The following is an 8,936-nucleotide window of genomic DNA, read 5'->3' as shown; positions in this document are numbered from 1 at the left end:
ATTTTTACTTTCTCCTGGGCTTTAAAAGAACAATAGCACTGTCAATGGGCTTCTTTAAATAGAACATTCTATCATTTGCCTTGGGCTAGGGTGGGGACAGGGGTTAGCCAGACAGCATTTGCTTTTAGGATTCCAGTGTCTGCCTAATCTCTACTTACTTTTACCTTCCAACCCCAGGGAGAACAAGAAGTGCCTTATTCCCTCAGGCAAAAGATGCTTAATTAACAAAACACAACTGGCGGGGAAAGTAAATACTAGTGACATCTTTCTGTAATTGGAAAATATTTGTATGCACCCAGTTTTCCAGAAATTATAGCTGTAACCATGCAGCCTTGTAATATTGCAACTGGTATTTGTTCTGATACTTTCTGGAAACTCAATATACATGTAAGGAAACGGCATACATTTTTAAGGCTTTCGTAGTCCCATATACCTTAGGACTGCGTCAAAATTCCTTAAGTAAATGAAAATGGGAGCTCCTAGACTGAAGGTTGCCAACAGTGAGGTGAATCATTTAATAAGGGCTTACATATTTATGCATTTCTTCTGCTGAGCTTCTTGGCATACTTTCTGAGTGACAACTGCAGTGGTAAATTGGAAAATTTTGTGAATGATTCCCTTTGAATCTATTGGAGTAAACGTATAACATCCTAATGGGTGAAAGATGGTGTGGTGAGTGAACACCTCTTGTATGAAAATTGTCAATCCAATTATTTCAGCTAGCTCACCCATTAAATTAGATCACTACCTAATCAATTACTAGATGATCAGTAGTAAAGACAGCCTGAAATTCCAAATGAATAATGCTTGGGCCAGTGTCTAAGGCACAAGTGTAATTTCATGAAAAAGGCAACTGGTTAAGTCATAGGACATCAGTGGCTTAATTACTTTCCATGTTTTTATTTTTGCTGTCAAATCAAATGTCTAGACTAGAAATAACTCCCTCCTCTTGTAAGTTTTGTAGACCTAAAAGGAAGAGGCTGAGGCAAAACATACAATGTAGAGAGTTTACTTGAGCCAAAGTGAGGACAGCTGTCTGGAAGACTCAGACACCAGTAATCTGGGCTTCCCTTGGCTTTCATTATAAGCACGTTCTCAAAGGCAAACAAGAGGGAAAGGGAGTGGGCTGATATAAAATTGCTTTGTATAAACCCAGGAATTCTCATGGGTTTATAGAAACGACACTGGTTAGTGATTGGCTATACACTGTTGAGCTACAGGGTGTGGGTAATCGTGGCCGGTGCAGCATTCTTAGGTGAATTTATGGCTATTTGTGGGACTGGCAAGCAGTTTCAAGAGATGAATGCAGAGCTCCAAGGGGGGAGTAGTGCGTGATGGCTGCTTCATTGTCATGTCTCTCTGGGCCTGATCAGTTACAAAGACTTGCACTCGTCAGATAAAAGTTCTTTACTCAGTATTCGTTTTTCAGAAGAAAAAGATTCAGCCGTATATATACAGGTTTAAAAATGCTTCCTCCAAAGTTCGTAGAGGTAAAGAGATTTACCTAAGATTACGTTTTTCAGGCTCACCAATTTTCAATAAATTCAGCCTCTTCCCAGGTGCGTGCTCTGGAGAGGCGGACTTCGAGGTGGTAACGATCACCACTGCTGAGGAAAGGAGCTTTCGGGAAGCTGTCGTGCAGGTAAGACCAATATTACCCAGAGGAAAATCGATCAGGACTCTCACAGGAACTCTTGCATGGTCAAAGACAGTCTGGCAGTGAGGATCCCAGACACCATATGCAGCTTCTTCCACTGACCCCAGTGAACTCACCAGGGCAGTTGGGGAGCATTGTCCGCTCAGTGGCGATCAGGTGGCCCTGAGTCCTGATCCTAGGCCGGGTGCAAAAGAAGGCACTTTGAAACCAGAGAAGCTGTCTTGGAAGGGCAAGTCTCCTTTAGGTAGAATGGCACTGCTTTACATGTGAAAAAGTCTGCATATGATGTTTAGAGAGTAACCAAGTTATCGTTTTCAAACTGTTGTTTTCAAAGGGCCTCATAGTTTTCTTTCTTCCCTTTTAGTGAGACTGTTGATGATGTACATGATATGTAACTGTATAATATAATCTATATAATTATAATGATGGATGCACAGTTGTGGATTATTTGCATTTTAGGGCCCATGTCCCAGTCCCTTTTGGAACTCTTATTCCTCTGGACGGTCTGCCCTGAAGAGGGATTAATTCCTTAATTTTATGGACTCTCAAAATTGCCCCTAGGTCACACTTGCAGACTGGGGATCCTGGCTTCCTCAATATTTCTGATTTCCTCCCTTCCTTCTCCATAAAAGGACAGATCTCTGGATGGCCTGTGGTTAAAAATAAAATTTTCTATTGCCATAAGAGTGTCATTAAGATTCTTGTGAGAACTTGACATGCCACACTCTTTTTTCCTCCACCCCATAACAATGATGCAGCTTGCTTCCCCAAGCAGAGTTGTGTTTCAACCTAATGTGCACGTGGGCCCTTTGGGGACTCACCCTTCTCCTCTGGGTGAGAAATTAAGCAGCTGGCAGTGATAAAGCAATCCAAGCAACTGGGTCTTCAGACGGCCAAAACTTCCCACTGTCCTTGTATTGGGAAGGGACCGGACGGGGTTGGCAGGTGGTCGAGGGTCTCAGCTGCCATATGGGTCAGGGAATCAAAGATGCACATTTAAAATGCAAGCCCTTGTTCCCAATGTTTTACTAATATTGTAGCAAGCTTAACTGCTGGCGCTTGGGGCATGAGAAATTCGCTGACGAGATTTGCTCCTATTAAGGTGGTTTTAATTGATAGCACTTGGCAGTGAGATCACGCGTTCCTTCTCTTTCCTACTCTTCATACCCCTTTCGATTATAAGAAAGAAAAGCAACATTTTCTCTTACTGTATTTATTTTTTACCCTGGGCCAAGTGTATAGCAGATTGTGAATGAAAAGGAAGAACCTCTAGGGGTCAGTGCAGCGTAAAAAATGGCCCAAGCTCAGGCCCTGGAGCCCGGTCTTTAAGGTTTCAAGCACAGCTTTGTTCCTATTTCATTCTAATGAGGGAACAGTCCCATTACTTCATGCTGAGCCCGGCTCCAGAAACAATCCCCTTGATGGTCATTTTCCTTTAATATAAGTTTAAACAGTTGCAATCAAAGGCAGATCTAATTTGAAATTTAGGATTGGGAATGCTGTTTTCAAATGCGATGCTTTTCACCTTTTCTGTTTGAACCTAAGGTTCTCTCCTCCCTCTGTCCTTTCCTGGGTTCAGGCCAGTGTAGGTGGGGACTGCTGTTCTTTTACTTCCCTTTAGCTGCCCCCAACTTCTGTTTCTTTTAGTGAGAGACTTGGTTGTGTGTGTGTGTGTGTGTGTGTGTATGTGTGTGTGCCTATGTGTGTTCTTTTCCTTTTGTATGTATATGCCCCTTTGGCCTTTGTCTTTTTTTTTTTTTTTTGAGACAGAGTCTCAGTCTGTCACCCAGGCTGGAGTGCAGTGGTACAATCTCCGCTTACTGCAACCTCTGCCTCCCAGGTTCAAGTGATTCTACTGCCTCAGCTTCCTGGGTACTGTAGCTGGGATTACAGGCACGTGCCACCATGCCTGGCTAAACTTTGTGTTTTTAGTAGAGATGGGGTTTTACTATGTTGGTCAAGCTGGTCTCAAACTCCTGACCGCAAATGATCAATCTGCCTTGGCCTCCCAAAGTGTTGAGATTACAGGCATGAGCCACCATACCCAGCCTATCTTTTAAATTGGAAACTTTCTACTTCTTTCATTATATTATCAAAGGATAGTTCAGTTTAGGTCACGTTGTGGGTAGTGTGGCGTTTTATGGTAGAGATGATATGAAAACACAGGACATGGGCAACATAGTGAGACTGTCTCTACAAATAATTAAAAATTAGCTGGGTGTGGTGGTGCTTGCCTGTGGTCCCAGCTACTCGGGAGGCTGAGGCAGGAGATCACTTGAGTCTGGGTAGTGGAGGCGGCAGTAAGCTATGACTCATGTAGCAGGCCCAGAGTCACTGTGCCACTGCACTCCAGCCTAGGTGACAGAGCAAGACCCTGTTTCAAAACAAAAACAACAACAACAAAAACCCAAAAAGCACAGGACACACCAAAGTGATAGGCTGGGGTGAAGAACTCTGTTGAGATTCTTAGGCAGACATTGCAGGCTATGTCACCCAGGCTGGAGTGCATTTATTCAGAGGAAAATCGATCAGGACTCTCACATGCTCAGACAGACAGTCTGGTAATGAGGATCCCAGACGCCATGCAGCTTCTCCTATTGAGCCCAATAAACTTTCCAGGGCAGCTGGGGAGAATGTTCACTCCATGGGGATCAGGTGGCCCTGAGTCCTGATTCTAGGCCAGGTGCAAACGAAGCCACTTTAAAACCAGAGATGCAGTCTTGGAAGGGCAAAGCTGCTTTACGTAGAACTAGGTTGTTTCACAGTGTGGGTAAGACACTGGGAATTTCTTGAGGTCATCGTCTTTACTCACCAAGGTCATTTCAACTCCTCCCTTTTGCTCTTTAACTCTCCTCAGTTCTGCCCCCTCTAAATCAACATGACAGCTCTCCATGAAATTGCAAATGTTTCATTTCCAGCCTCCCTTTTCTCAGCATATAATTCTATATCATCTCCTGAGGCACCTGCCTCCATTAAACATGTCTTTCTGTTGTGCTTTCTTGTCATTCTTTTGTAATGTCACCTCTTGCTACCTCCTTTTTCTCTGTCAGCCTCCTAAATCTGGGGTGCTACCACTTCCCCCTCCCCTGCCAACTGACAACCCTGTGAATCCATCCTGGCACCCTGAATGTGGCCCTAGAGTCTTCCTTGGGGACTCCCTGCAGACACTACCAATAGATCAATGTCAACATGGTGGATGAAACCTCCTTTCCTGCCTCCCTTAATTGTGCCTCTCCTGCAGTCCTTGATTCCATTTCATTTTGGTATCCATCCTTTCCGTGGATGACATCATCTCTTCTTGCTCTTTCAGTTAGAACTCAGGTGCAAAACACATGCCAATCTTTAGCTTGAGAACAAAGCTTTTCCCTGACTCTAACACTGACAATTGTTAAATTAAGTCAAAGTCACCTCCTTTCATATTTTAAGTTCAACCTAAGGGTTTCTTCCTACGTAGTGAACTGTAACCCAAGTGGATGTGGAAACAGACTGTAATCTACTCTTGTACCAATCACGGAGAATCTGCCAATTACAGGAAGCTGATTATTCAAGTATTCAAATAAGGGAAATGCTGAGCCGTAATAAATTCAGCTGTTTCTGTACCTCAGTTCAGTTTTCTGGACCTTACTCCATTTTTCTGTTCATAAATCTTATCCTACCATGTAGGAGGCCCAGAGTCACTCTGAACCTATTCTGGTGTGTGTGGCTGCCTGATTCACAAATTGTTCTTTGTTCAATTAAACTCTGCTAAATTTAATTTGTCTTTAGTTTTTCTTCTAACATAGTTCTATAACCGATGCAATTTCTCCATCTGGAACTCCTACAAACATTTTCAATTTAGCATGTCCAAAACCAAGCTCATCATATGCCCCCAAATCTCAGTGGCCTATATTCTCCACCCTTATTAATGGCATTATTATCCATCTGGTAGACCAAGCCAGATGCTTCTCTTCCTCTCTTTTAATTCCTCACACTTCTGACCCATCATGGCTTCTTCCTTTCCCTCAAAATTCAACCATAACAAAGGGCATATATGAGGTGCCAAATGAGTAAAATAGGTAATTATTTGGTGGAGAGGGTTTTATATTTATTTACTTATTTGTTTATTTTTTGAGACAGAGTCTCAGCCTGTCATCCAAGCTAGAGTGCAGTGTTCTGATCTCTGTTCACTGCAACCTCTGCCTCCCAGGTTCAAGCGCTTCTACTGTCTCAGTCTTCTGAGTAGCTGGGATTACAAGCATGTGCCACCACATCTGACAAAGTATTTTTAGTAGAGATGGGGTTTCACCGTGTTGGCTAGGCTGGTCTCGAACTCCTGATATCAAGTGATCTGCCTGCCTTGGCCTCCCAAAGTGTCAGGATTACAGGCCTGAGCCACTGTGCCCAGCTGTTTTTTGTAATCTCTATGAAACCACACTTCCCATCCAACCATCCTATGTAAACACATTGTAAGTATAATGATATAGTTTCTCTGCAAACATAGCTTCTCCATGCAACCTCTCATTTGAGGAAAGCTGCCCATAAACTTTTGTGTATGAGTTTTGGAGCTTTCTGTGTAGGCAAGATATCTTAAACATAAATATAGTCATACCACTTCCCAATTTAACAAATCTCTCTCTGTCTGTCTGTCTCTCTCTGTGTATATGTGTATCTTTGCCTATAACATAAATCCTAAACCTCTTAGCATGTTATTCCAAGGCTTTACCTGGCTCCACGCTCCCTTTCCAACTAGATTTTCTGCCCATTCCTTCCCCCACATCCAGCCCCCATGCCTGGCATGTTTCTTACACACTTAATTGACATTTTCCAGGACAATTTCCTTGCAATTCTGTTTGATGTGCCTTTTCCTACTAATTCTCTATTTGGACAGTGTGCTTTCATATATATGTATATATATATATATATATATATATATATATATATATATGTTTTATTGCACTTTAGGTTCTGGGGTACATGTGCAGAACATGCATGATTGTTGTATAGGTACATACATGGCAATGAGGTTTGCTGCCTCCATCCCCCCATCACCTATATCTGGCATTTCTGTCCGTGTTATTTCTCCCCAACTTCCTTATCCCCTTCTGTCCCTTCTATATTCCCCCCCAAAAGACCCCAGTGTGTGATGCTCCTCTCCCTGTGTTCATGTGTTTTCATTGTTCAACACCCGCTTATGAGTGAGACTATGCAGTGTTTGATTTTCTGTTCTTGTGTCAGTTTGCTGAGAATGATGGTTTCTAGATTTACCCATATCCCTACAAAGGACACAAACTCATTGTTTTTTATGACTGCATAGTATTTCATGGTGTATATGTGCCACATTTTCCTTGTCCAGTCTATCATCGATGGGCATTTGGGTTGGTTCCAGGTCTTTACTATTGTAAACAGGGTCACTGAGCTTTAATGTCATCTCTGGGAAACCTTCCCCAACTCATTCAAGCAGACCAATAAGAATTAGGTGCTTCTCCAGTATGCTCCCCCAGCACAGGATCCATTTCTCCATCGTGTGTATCCTGTAGAGTGCTGATTGTTTTCTGCCACCAGATTCAAGTTCCTAGAGGGAAAGACTGCTGCTGATTTTTTGAGTCCACAGCATCTTGCTTCATTCTAGCACAAGGCAGACATTCATTGTTTTGTGAATGAAGGAGGCAGTGGATGTGCTAAAAGAGAAAATGAGTGTTATTGATGACAAAATGTCATTAAAATTTTGCTTCAGGCCAATCCCTAGTAAGCACATTTGAAATCTAAAAGTGTAGTTCTGTGCTCTGCAAGGCGCAAAGGAACCCCTTCCCCACCCTGAGCTGGGATGAGGAAGAGAATAAAATGGTGTCTGTGGAAGTTTAGACACCCTCTCTCTCTCTCTGTCTCTGTCTCTCTCTCTCTCTCTATCTGTGTAAGGGAGGATGATGGGGTAGGTAATTCCCCATGGAATTATCTGTTTGTAAGCAAAATGAACATTTCTCATTGTCAAGGATAATACGACTTTTGATTTTCAAGTGCTGTTTGAGCTGCTCCTTTGGACAAAGCATAGAGTAGTATGTGCAGAGGGATACAGAGAGGAATGGGACACAGTTCCATCACGGAGTCCTTTGCAGCCCAGCCAGGGAGGGATATTTTTGCAAAGACAGGTTTGATAAGGTGGGTGATTGCATTTTATCTTCCAGACTGGGACATTTTTGAGCATTTTTAAATGTTATTAAGTATTTCACCAGTAATACAGGTGCAAACCAGGATTGTTCCACACAAACTGGGGACACTTGGTCCCATTAAGGATGTGGTCCAATGTGTAATATGGACCACAAATATCCTAGGTTCAGAGGAGAAAACAATCACTACAAGACTGGGAGTCCACAGAGAGAATCTCTGAAGAGGGGTGTCTTGACCTAGGCCTTGAAGAAAGAGGAGGATTTTCTTAGTGACAGGAGGTGAGAGAAAATGTTGAAGTGTGGAAAAGTGAGGGACATAAATTCACTGGGGGAACATAAGATGGTTTGTATGAAGAATAGAGAGCGGAGAACTTATAGAAGGTGGTGATGAGATAGGTAGAAGAGGGAGTGTAGAAGTTGGGAGGGTAGCTGAATGCCAAGCAGGAGCTGGAGAAAACTTTGTCAAACTAGAACATTTGGATTTTTTATTCAAGGCAATGAGGGATTGATATGGTTAGGCTTTGTGTCCCCATTCAAATCGCATCTTGAATTATAGTTCCCATAATTCCCATGTGTCATGGGAGGGACCATGAATCACGGCGGTGGTTTCCTCCATCCTGTTTTCACGATAGTGAGTAAGTCTCATGAGATTTGATGGTTTTGTAAAGGGCAGTTCCCATGCACACCCTCTCTTGCCTGCTGCCATGTAAGAGTAAGATGTGCCTTTGCTTCTTCTTCACCTTTCGTCGTGATTGTGAGACCTCCCTAGCCATGTGGAACTGTGAGTCCATTAAATCTCTTTTTCTTTATAAATTACCCGGTCTCAGGTATGTCTTTATTAGCAGTGTCTGACTAATAAAAGGACAAATGACAGTTTTGACTGGAGTGATTTTCTCAAACCAAAGATATACATATATATAAAACATATCCGTAATACATATGTAATATATATGTGTGTGTATTTATTTGTTTATATTTTATTTATTTATTTATTTATTTATTTTTTGAGACGGAGTTTCACTCTTGTTACCCAGGCTGGAGTGCAATGGCGCGATCTCGGCTCACCGCAACCTCCGCCTCCTGGGTTCAGGCAATTCTCCTGCCTCAGCCTCCTGAGTAGCTGGGATTACAGGCAC

This window comes from Sapajus apella, unplaced genomic scaffold, assembly GCF_009761245.1.
Source record: "Sapajus apella isolate SASKATOON/1434 unplaced genomic scaffold, GSC_monkey_1.0 scaffold30, whole genome shotgun sequence".
NCBI lineage: Eukaryota > Metazoa > Chordata > Mammalia > Primates > Cebidae > Sapajus > Sapajus apella.
Note: the sequence above shows the minus strand (reverse complement) of the source record.